This window comes from Mesocricetus auratus, unplaced genomic scaffold, assembly GCF_017639785.1.
Source record: "Mesocricetus auratus isolate SY011 unplaced genomic scaffold, BCM_Maur_2.0 Super-Scaffold_100023, whole genome shotgun sequence".
NCBI classification, from domain to species: domain Eukaryota; kingdom Metazoa; phylum Chordata; class Mammalia; order Rodentia; family Cricetidae; genus Mesocricetus; species Mesocricetus auratus.
This window is the reverse complement of record NW_024429204.1, coordinates 21,525,522-21,536,060: the sequence shown is the minus strand read 5'-3', so window position 1 is coordinate 21,536,060 and position 10,539 is coordinate 21,525,522. Positions and strand designations below refer to the sequence as shown.

The 10,539-nt window shown below is 51.0% G+C and overlaps 1 long non-coding RNA gene across 1 annotated transcript; it reads left to right on the top strand.

The window, feature by feature from the left end:
- The first annotated feature begins 1,902 nt into the window (after positions 1 to 1,902).
- On the top strand, positions 1,903 to 9,794 carry LOC121133696. Its single transcript, XR_005870662.1, has 4 exons — positions 1,903 to 2,608; positions 3,265 to 3,352; positions 3,679 to 3,749; positions 7,885 to 9,794. It is a non-coding gene; the product is annotated as an uncharacterized LOC121133696 (long non-coding RNA).
- The last annotated feature ends 745 nt before the right edge of the window (positions 9,795 to 10,539 follow it).

The window sequence follows — 10,539 nt, the reverse complement described above, 5'->3', positions numbered from 1 at the left end:
ACATCAACCTGGGGTGATTAGTCTAATGTGAGTTTAATGACTACTAATATGAGACACAGGGCTTACCCACTGTCTTCCTAAATTTATAGCCTTCTTTCCTCCCTTCCAACATTGTGACCCTATCAGAGCAAAGGTCACATCTCCCACTAACTGAATTTTTTCCAGAAGCTTGGTGCTTTGCTAAGCAACATGTAATCCCGCCCAGGGTGCTGTAGGGACACAGAGAGAGGGATGGATGCTCGTGGGATAAGTGCACGGTAGGGAGAGTCTGGGCTGTGTTACATACCCGGCAGCTAGGCAATATGAAGCTCGGGGTCGGTCACATAGCTCCGTGGAGACGATAAGGCAGGAGCTGGCACCCACAAAGGCCTGCTTGAAGCGTCCCCTCCCCGTCCCCAGTCCCTCCAGTGCACACGGCACTCACATCACGGCTCTCGGATCTAAAAGACTCATCCATCCTGCACTCCCCTCAGGCGCTGCTTGTCTGTTTGGAGGAGCCTGCAGACAGTGCTCAACAGTTATTACTGGAAGCTTGGCCAGAAGGTTCGGTGGCGTGGAGGTGTCTAACCTCTCCAAAATACACTCTCCACCCGTAACCTCTCTTCTCCATCCCTACCCTCTCCATTTCTATCTTCTCTATCCCTACACTCTCCACCCCTCCCCTCTCCATCTCTCCCCTCTCTATCCCTCCCCTCTCCATCCCTGCCCTCTCCACCCCTACCCTCTCCATTCCTATCTTCTCCACCCCTACACTCATCACCCCTCCCCTCTCCACCCCTCCCCTCTCCACCCCTCCCCTCTCCACCCCTCCCCTCTCCATCCCTCCCCTCTCCATCTCTCCCCTCTCTATCCCTCCCCTCTCCATCCCTGCCCTCTCCACCCCTACCCTCTCCATTCCTATCTTCTCCACCCCTACACTCATCACCTCTACACTCTCCACCCCTCCCCTCTCCACTCCTCCCCTCTCCATCTCTCCCCTCTCCACCCCTCCCCTCTCCATCCCTCCCCTCGCCACCCCTACCCTCTCCATCCCTCCCCTCTCCACCCCTCCCCTCTCCACCCCTCCCCTCTCCATCTCTACCCTCCCCATCCCTCCCCTCTCTATCCCTCCCCTTTCCTATCCATCCCTACTTTCACCATCTATACCAGCTCCATCCCCACCTTCACCATCTACTCCCTCTCCATCCATCCTTCCTCTATCCACTGGGGCATGTGGTACCCTCTTCTGTTGCACCCTGTCAGGGACCACCTCACTGAGTTGTCGGCCCAGTTTCCTGTTAAAGTAGCAACTTGTTGGCCTTGTGTTGTCTCTAACTTGGGCTTATGGACTCCTCATAGATACTTAGTGAACAACTGAAGTCTATGTATACTGTGTTTTTTTTTTGCCTTATTTTATTATTATTGTGTCAATTTGACTGAAGCTGGTGTCATCTGGAAAGAAGTAGCCTCACTTGGCTGAGGAGTTGCCTCCATCAGATTGCCCTGTGGGAATTACCTCCATCAGATTGCCCTGTGGGAATTACCTCCATCAGATTGCCCTATGGGCAAGTCTGTGGAGCCTTTTTGTTGATGATGCCCTGTGGTGCCATGCATGGCTGGTGGTCCTGGGGGCATAAGGAAGCAGGCTGAGTAAGCCATGGGGATCAAACCAGTAAACAGAAATCTCCCCACAGTTTCGGCTTCGGTTCCTGCCTCCTGGTTCCTCCCTTCGTGCTGGACTGTAATCTGTAAAGCGATATAAATCCTTCCCTCCCCAACTTGCTTTTGGTCGTGGTGTTTATGAGACAGAAAAACACACTAGCAGTAGCCCAGGCAAGAAATGGAAAGGTCGGGGTTGGGAGGGATTACTGGGTCAGGAGGCAAACTCTCAGATGATAAGTGAATGTGGCTGTCCTGATGGGGATGGGGAAATACTCCGTTCTCTCAGCTCACTGCAGTTTCAGGGGCTCCAGATGCACCCCTTAGCTTCTAGGAAGAAAACAGCCAAAAAGAATGTTTGCTCACAAGGGGAGCCCGCAGCCTGGGTGAGACCGCAACAGACAATGAGTAGTTTTCTGATGGTAAGTTAGTGTCTGAAGAAAACCAAAGAGCAAATAAGACAGGATAGCTGGGGCAATGGTGAGCAAGGAGGGGCCCTTTGGAGAGGTGACACTTCAGCTGAGACCCGCATGGTAAGATGGAGGAGGACTGGACAGCAGAAATGTCCCGAGGAGACATGGAGAAGTCCACAGCAGACACACACCGTGGAGAGGAGAGGGAGAATGACTCGGCACTGCCAGAAGAGGCCGGATCACAGTGGACACAGAAGCCAGGGAAGGAGGCTAGAGGCCACTCTGGGCACACAGGAAAGCCAGACCGAGCTTTGAGCGAGAGGGGTGTGGTCCAATGTGTGTGTTGAAAAGATCATCTGGGGCAGAAGGCAAAGCCCACACTGGGTGAGCCCCATTTCCTGCGCCAATGGAGTCTCCAATCAGTTCTGGAGGAGAGTCGGGAACTAAAACACGAGCTCATGGCTGTCAGAAGTTTACGAGCTTCTTAACTTCCCAGCTGGGCTGCTCTGGAAGGCCTAAGCATCTGCGGCTCTGTCCTGGGAGAACGTGGCAATAAGGTAAGGAAGGTACAGAGTAGGAGGAGGTGGCTGGCCCAGGGACGGAAGGCTGCCCAGATCTTCGGGACTTGGGGGGGGGGCAGAAAGACCAGCGGGTTTGGACTTGGGAGCTGAAAAAGCCAGAGAAGCAGAGCGGGAGAGAGTGGGAGCTTTTGTATCTAATTACACCGTTTGGTTGTCTAGGCAGCCTCTTTATCACACTGCAGCTCAGCTCTTTCAACAGGGTCTAATTACCTTGCCTAATTACTACCTTAGCATCACTTACCCACATTCAACTCACTCTTTCCTGGGCTCCAGCAGTGGGGCCCTCTGTGGACAGCGGGTTTTATTAGCAACTTAAGGTACTTAAGATGCCACGATGAAAAGCAGGCTTGGGAAAGACTTTATTCTAATAGGTAGTTGGAAAGCAATCGGTACAGCAGTCCACAGCTCCCCAACATACACACACACACATGCGCACACGCATGCACGCACACGTGCGCGCGCACACACACACATGCACGAACACACACACAGATTTAGGGCAGTCATAGAAAGAAAATGCAATGGAAATGAAAGCAGAGGGCCATCAGGGATTCCGGTCTTATTTTTTTCTGGTTCCCAAATACTGTTCTGCAAATTTAAAGGCTTTTTTTCCCCCTTCTTTTCATGTCCAGGTTTATAAATGCCGTGCTCAGCATGCGAGACCCAGCCGGTGTTAGGAAATAATTCTGCAGGAAAGAAATAGGCCACACGGCTAACCGGGTGAGCAAAAGTAGGTCATGGCTGTAGTATGGGCTGCTGGCCAGAGTTCTGGAGCCAGAAGGCAGCCATCTGTGAGGACACAGGGCAGTGGCCACCCTCGCTGTGCGGGTCCATTTTACTCTTTCCATGAGCCTGCAATATGACAATTTTCCCCAGTAACATTTTTCCCCCTCTGTCTGTGTCTTTGCTGATGACCTGGGCCAAAGGTTGTTCCCTGAGGTTCTTTCCTTCCACTCACAGGGCACGGTGGCTAGCAGGACTGACATATTAAGGTATATTTAACATATCCAGGTGTCTGGACAGGGCTCTGTTCTTCTTTCCAATAGGTAGCTACCTTAAAAAGTGGATGCAAGTCTCACCTACAGCCTCTCCCTGAGTCACAGCTCTGTGAAATTTGGTAAGTCACTTTTTTTTTTGGTGTTTTGAGACAAGGTTTCTCTGTATTGTTTTGGAGGCTGTCCTGGACCTTGCTCTGTAGATCAAGCTGGCCCCAAACTCACAGAGATCTGCCTGCCTCTGCCTCCTGAGTGCAGGGATTAAAGGTGTGTGTCACCAACACCCAACCGGCAGCAAGTCACTTATTAAAAGACATTTTCCTCATCTATAAAACAATACTTCCCTGGGTTTTGTCTTGTTTAGCTGTTTTTGAGTTCAATTAGAGAAAAATGTATGTACATATTATTTTATTTATTTTTGGTTTTCGTAGCTTTAGAGCCTGTCCTGCAACTCGCTTTGTATACCAGGCTGGCCTCAAATTCACAGAGATCTGTCTATCTCTGTCTCCAGAGTTCTGGGATTAAAGGCGTGCACCACAATTCTTTTATTGAACACAATGTCACAGTGACAGTGGATGACACAAGCTTTTCCCTTCTTGCAACTGCCTGGCGAGCTTGCCACTTGGACAAGCCATCTGACAGTTGTGCCTCAGTTTCCTTATTGCCAGTGTGGGATGACTTTGATGGCATGGTCTCAGGGGCTGACAGGGCTGAGGTCAGGGCTGGCCCACAGCAAACGTGGAGTCTCACATTTTCTTCTTGTCACCCGAAAGCTGGACACACTTGACATACATGTTCGGGTCTCTCCCGTGTTTCCAAGAACAATATCCTTTGTGAATGTTCAGGTAGAATCATGTCACACGGTTCTCTTTGTTAGATTTGCCTGTTTGTATTTGTTTGCTAAGAGGGCAGGGAGGAAATCCCATGAGTTAAAATTTCCAACGAAGTCACTGGAAATTAACGCTGAACAAGCTTTACAAGAACGGACTTGAATTAGGCCACCTGTGCACCCTTTGCCATCGTTCACGGCATCTGTGACATCCCTCAGCTGCCCAGTCTGCTTCTGGGAGCAGAGATACTCCTCAGGGGACAAGGACACCTTCCCCGGCTACTGACCTGTGGACGGCATCCACATGTGGCCCGAGGGAGGGAGTCCAGATTGGTCAAAAGAGACAGGCTCAGGAGAGGACATATCCTGTGACAAGAACTGGAGAGAAGACTGTCCTTGTGAATGACACCTTAATGGGACCACTGCAAGAAACAATCTGAGGACTTTTGGTAATTATTGTCAACTACCTCTGGTGTGTGGTGTGGTGTGGGCTCGTGTGTGTGTGTGTGTGTGTGTGTGTGTGTGTGTGTGTGTGTGTGTTTCCACCAAGTGGGTCCTGGGAATCCAGCTCAGGTTATCAAACTCATAACCGCCCTTACCACTGAGCCATCTCACCAGCCCAAGACTGAGGATCAGAGTGTGAATTTTAAGCCACAGTGTCTAGCAGTGGAGCATAGTCTGCAATGCATGTATAGACACATGGTTTCCTATCTCCTCTGTCAACAACCGCAGCACCCCTGGGTGGAGGGAATCAGTTGAACCTGTGAGTTGGAACAAATGTCTGGAGAGGGAATTTGCTGAAAGCCGACCATTGGGGGGTGAAAGGAGAGAGATGGGTTGGATACCCACTTCTGCGTCACCCGAGGGCAGTGATTTGGGATACACCAGCCATGGACTGAAGAATGACTGTGATTCATTCTGGAGCACTTTGGGGATGTAACATGTGATGCGTGACGTGTCATAGCACATCTGGAGACATCAAAGTCTATTGTTGGAGCTGAACAAGACTCATTTGCGCTGTGCTGGGGTCGGCCAGTGCCCCGAGCTTAACCACAACAAGCAGGCTACTCGCAGACATGAGAGTGTGAGGAGGGAACGTTCCAGAGATGAGGCCTTCTGCAGCAGCCTGCATTTCCTGACTGTCAAGGGGACAGGACCACCTATTAAGTATCAGGGCGTTTTAATTTCTGATGTTGTTCTGGTGTCAGTGCCGTGTGAACAGTGTAAGGAGACATGGTCAGATCCTTCCCAACTTCCCTGCACTCAGGGCTCCTCTGCTGTTCTGCCGGCCTAAGACCACGTCCATGAACCACAGGGCGTGATAGAAGAAACATCTGAGCATTTTTGGTGATGACCTGGGCGGAGAGCTGCCCCCTGAGGCTTTTTTCTTCCACTCACGGGGCATGGTGCCTTGGACAGTTGGCGTATTTAAGGAATCCAGACATCCCGATGGGGGTCTCCTCATCTCTCTCCCTCTCCCTCTCTGTAAAGGGAAGCCTTTTATGTAAAGAGAAGACTTCCTGCCAGCCTGGTTCCAGAGCTGCATCAGTCCCAAATAACACACAGGAGGCTATATTAATTATGAAGCTGTTAGCCTTGCTTGTTTCTTACTGGCTAGCTCTGACTTAAGTATTTATTCCATAATTGTTAATCTAAGTATTTCTCTTACTGGAGAGGTTTCCGGGCTTCCTACCCCATGGCGTTACATCTTGACTCTCTGTGTTTCTCCTGTGTTTCTCCTACCCAGAGTCCTCCTGGATTCCTAGTCCCACCTATCTTGGTTCCCTATTGGCCAACAGTGCTTTATTGACATATACACAGGACTTCCCCCATCACCCCTCCTTTTCTCTCCTCCACTCTCCCTCTTAGATTGATTCTGTTGATTTTCACGTATGTGTGCCTATGTGCATACATGGTGTCGGCAGGAAACAGAAGAGAGTGTCAGATCCCCTGGAACGGGAGTTACAGGCCGTTATGAGCCGCCTGACATGGATACTGGGATCAGAATGAGACTTCATCTCTTTCAGCCCTGTTTCTTTCTTTAATGATTTTATTATGTGTGTGTGCGTGCGCACGTGTCATAAGGCATGGTACACACATGCAGGTCAGAGGACAGGTGGCAAGAGTCTGCCATCTCCTTACACCATGTGGGGCCTGGGACTGAGCTCAGGTTATCAGGCTTAGCAGCGAGCACTCTACCTACTGAGCGTGTCACTGGTCCCTTGTATTACTTTTTCAGTGTAAGTTGTTGATTCAAAGACACAAACAGCAAGACTTAGAGATGATACTGCAGGAAGTATAAATTTTGGCTGTTGGCAGATAAAATATTAAGATAGTATTTTGGGCTCCCAGTGTTGATATCCTGGTATTATGCTGACCCCGACCCCTGGCAACTGGCAGGATACGCAACCAGCCTTCAGGCAGATACTTAGGCAGCTCAAGCGCCCTGTGTTGCATGGTTACATCATGGGGGTGTTAGGTGTGTTAGGGACTCTGTGTGCAGAAACCCTAGGCCAGTGGCAGCTCCACGACACCAGTTTCAACTCCCCCAACTGCTGAGCCTCATTCTAAGCCGCTCCCTTTCCCAATAAACTCCACATGGGTTTTGTGAGTTTTGTGGTCCGTGTTTCATTGCCTGAAGCAGTAGCAAACAACATTTGGTGTGGTGAAAGTCGCTCAGGCTCTCTCCATAACTTCTCCTGCCATCCGCTGCTGGGCAGCCAGAGACACTCGGGGATCCTGATCCTGAATCAACAGCTCACGCTCCATCCGCCCGTCCCCTGGATGCCACACAACAGTGGCTGCCATTGGGAAAGCTGCCCCTTCTCTCAGTCAACGAAAACGCTCCCTTGAACCCATGGGGGTGACCCTTGGTCGTCCGGCACCCTCCTGGTGTTCTTAGAAGCAGGGGTGCCCCCAGCCACAGCCTTCAAGTCCTCAGCTGAACCCTTTCATTCACAATCACCTCTGGTGAACATCCCCTGGGGCCAGGCTTCATGCCTTCCATGGTTACCAATTACTGCCTTCTCTTGGACTATGGTGTCCTACTGGGCTTAGCCCTTGGCCCTCATTCTTGGGCTGATAAATCACAAGAGGCTCTCTGCCTCTCCCGTGGGAAGTAAACCAACAAAAAATATGAGCCCATCCATTCCACTGGGATGCCTTCTAGAAAATGTAAAACCTCTTCACTTAATGCTATTTGTGAAGGCCCCCAGATTCACTCACCTCTGTACCAAGAAATGGTCTAAATATACCCCCTAGATAATAAGTCAAACTGGCCACCTAACGGCTCTTTAGTTCCCGACATTTTAGGGGCCCTACCAACTATTGCCAGCAGATAGGTAAATGGAAGGAGTTACCACGTATTCAAGACTTCTTCTACCTCTCTGCTAAACATTCTCTTTCCTCTTTCTTTTTCTCCATCCCAGGACCAGAGGAAACCCCCACTCGTTTGGATCCTGCTGATGAACCTCCTCCATTTTGTCCTCAACACCCACCTTCTTCTCCTGCCCCTTCTCCTCCCCCAGCTTCCTCCTCTCCAGCAGTGGGCCACTCCGGCCGCCCAAGTCTTGCACCTACCTCCCCCCCCCATTACCCACTCTCGTGTCCCTATGTGCCCCCAACCTACCAAAGTCGATTCGGCTACAGTTCTCTCCTCGAGAGAAGCGGCCAGCGTGGATGGTCTGGTTAAAGTCCATGTCCCCTTCTCACTACCAGAACTTTCTCAGATAGAAAAGACACTGGGTTCCTATATCTCTAACTCTACTGCTTTCATAAAAGAGTTTCAGTAGATCACTCAATCTTACACCCTCGCCTTTCATGGCATATTCATGGCTTTGACCAACAACCTACTACCTGAGGAACACAGACGAGTTTGGGGGCAGACCGGAGCCCATGCAGACGTAATTCACCAGACGGATGCAGCAGAGGCTATCCCGGATCCGGAGCCCCATCAGGATTACAATACCCCAGGGGGCATTCTAGCTAGAGATCAGTTTACAACCTGCCTCATGACTGGTCTCCTAAGGCTTCCCTCGCCCAGTGAACTATGATAAACTTCTGGAGATAGTTCGGGACAAACAGGAAAATCCCTCTCAGTTCCTAAAACACCTTACAAAAGCCTTCTTACAGTATATTATCCTAGACCTGAGAACCCAGGGAGTACAACTCCTTAGGACACTTTTTCCCCAGAGCTCCCCTGACATTAGGGTTAAGCTTAGGCGTCTGGAGAGAGGACCTCTAACCCCACAGGCAGAAGTCTTGAGGGTGGTGGCTTTTAACGTATACCATGAGAGAGACCAGATGCTGGCCAAGGCCGTCCGTCCAGCCTGAGTCTGCTCGGGATCCCTCGCCCTCTGAGGCTCGGACCACAGCGTCCATGTTATAAATGTGGTCAGGATGGGCACTGGGCTCCAGCTTGCCCTAGTCCCCACGCGTCACTCAAACCGTGTCCAAAATGCCAGGAAATGGTCACTGGTCAGGAGGGGCGCAGGGACATCAGACACAGAACGCCCTCTAGCCAGCTCCCCAGCCCTGGTCATGGATGAAGGGGCCCGGGCTCTCTGTCATCTCTGACAGGGAGACCCGGCTGGACATCAAGGTATCAGGGTGATCCATCTCCTTCCTCTTGGACTCTGGTGCTACATATTCAGTCCTGAGGGAGTTTTGAGGACCCATCTCTCCTTCTCATATGCCTAATGTTGGGGTAGGGAGACAGCCTTACCTACCTCATCAGACCCCGCCACTCAATTGCATTTTCAGGGGAACTCCCCTCACTCAGTCATTTCTGGTTATATCTACCTGTCCTGTGCCCTTACTGAGAGGGGATCTTTTAGCCAAAGTGTAAGGAGCATGTAAACAGATAGGCAGAAGCCCCGCTGGAAGGAGATTAGTAAACAAAGGCCCGACTACTAGAGATAAGAATGAAGGTGTGTGTGTGTGTGTGTGTGTGTGTGCGTGCGCGCGCGTGTGTGTGTGTGTGTGTGTGTGTGTGTGTGTGTGTGTGGCCGAGTGTGATAAGCAAGGTTTTTAAGGACCAGCTCAGGACTGAGAAGAGAGCCCACTGTGACTGACTGAATGGACACGTCCTGGATGGAGCTCTCCTCCTCCTGAGAAGTGAGTCCCCTAAACTGAGAACTGCCCGTTCTGATACCAGACCGGAGACCTCAGTGGACTCGCTGCTTGAATCCAGAGGAATCTTGAGACGTCGTGAGCCGTGGCCCTGCACCAGACAGGTAACCTGGTTGTGAGCCTAGGGGCTATGGCGCCTAGGACATTGCTTCTGCTTGTGTGTATTGCTCTGATACAAGTGTGAGGTAAAATATATCCTCAAAACCAACTTGCTGAGTCTGCCGTCATTCCTCCCCAGTTAAAGCCCGGTGAGTGCTCGTGACACAAAGTTAGGAGCTTCTATTTCTTGTGCTCCCCCATTCTCCTAATCCCATACTCGCAGGATTAGCGAGCCTCTTCCTCCTAGCCTCCAACCCTACTGGTTCCAATATCTCATTTCCTCTACCAGCCTCTCAGGTGGACCCCCAAGTCGGGGACACCCGAAACCCTTCTGTGGCTAGGCACCATTCCCCCATTGTCATTGGGTGGCAAGACCCCTCAAGGTACCTCACCCAAGTCCAGTACCCACTCCCACTCCAGAGCCTTAGAGGGCTTAAACCTATCATCTCTGACCTCCAAAGGAAAAAACCTGCTTCATATACTAGCTGTTCAAGACCTCCGGCTCATTAATTCTGCAGTGGTCCCCCTCCATCCTGTGGTGCCTAACTCTTACACACTTCTCTCTACTACCCCCCTCGGGGACCTCTCATTTCTCAGTTTTGGATCTTAAGGATGCCTTTTCCTCTATCCCTCTCAACACTCAGTCTCAGAATATCTTTGCTTTCCCCTGAACTTTGACCCTGGCACCCATGCCTCCACACAGCTCACCTGGACCGTCCTGCCTCAGGGACTCCAGGATGGCCCACAACTATTTGGCCAGGCTCTGGCTTCTGACCTGCTCTCCCTGTCTCTTCCCGAAAATAAACTCATACAGTATGTAGATGATATCTTACTTTGCAGCCAGCCCTTAGAAG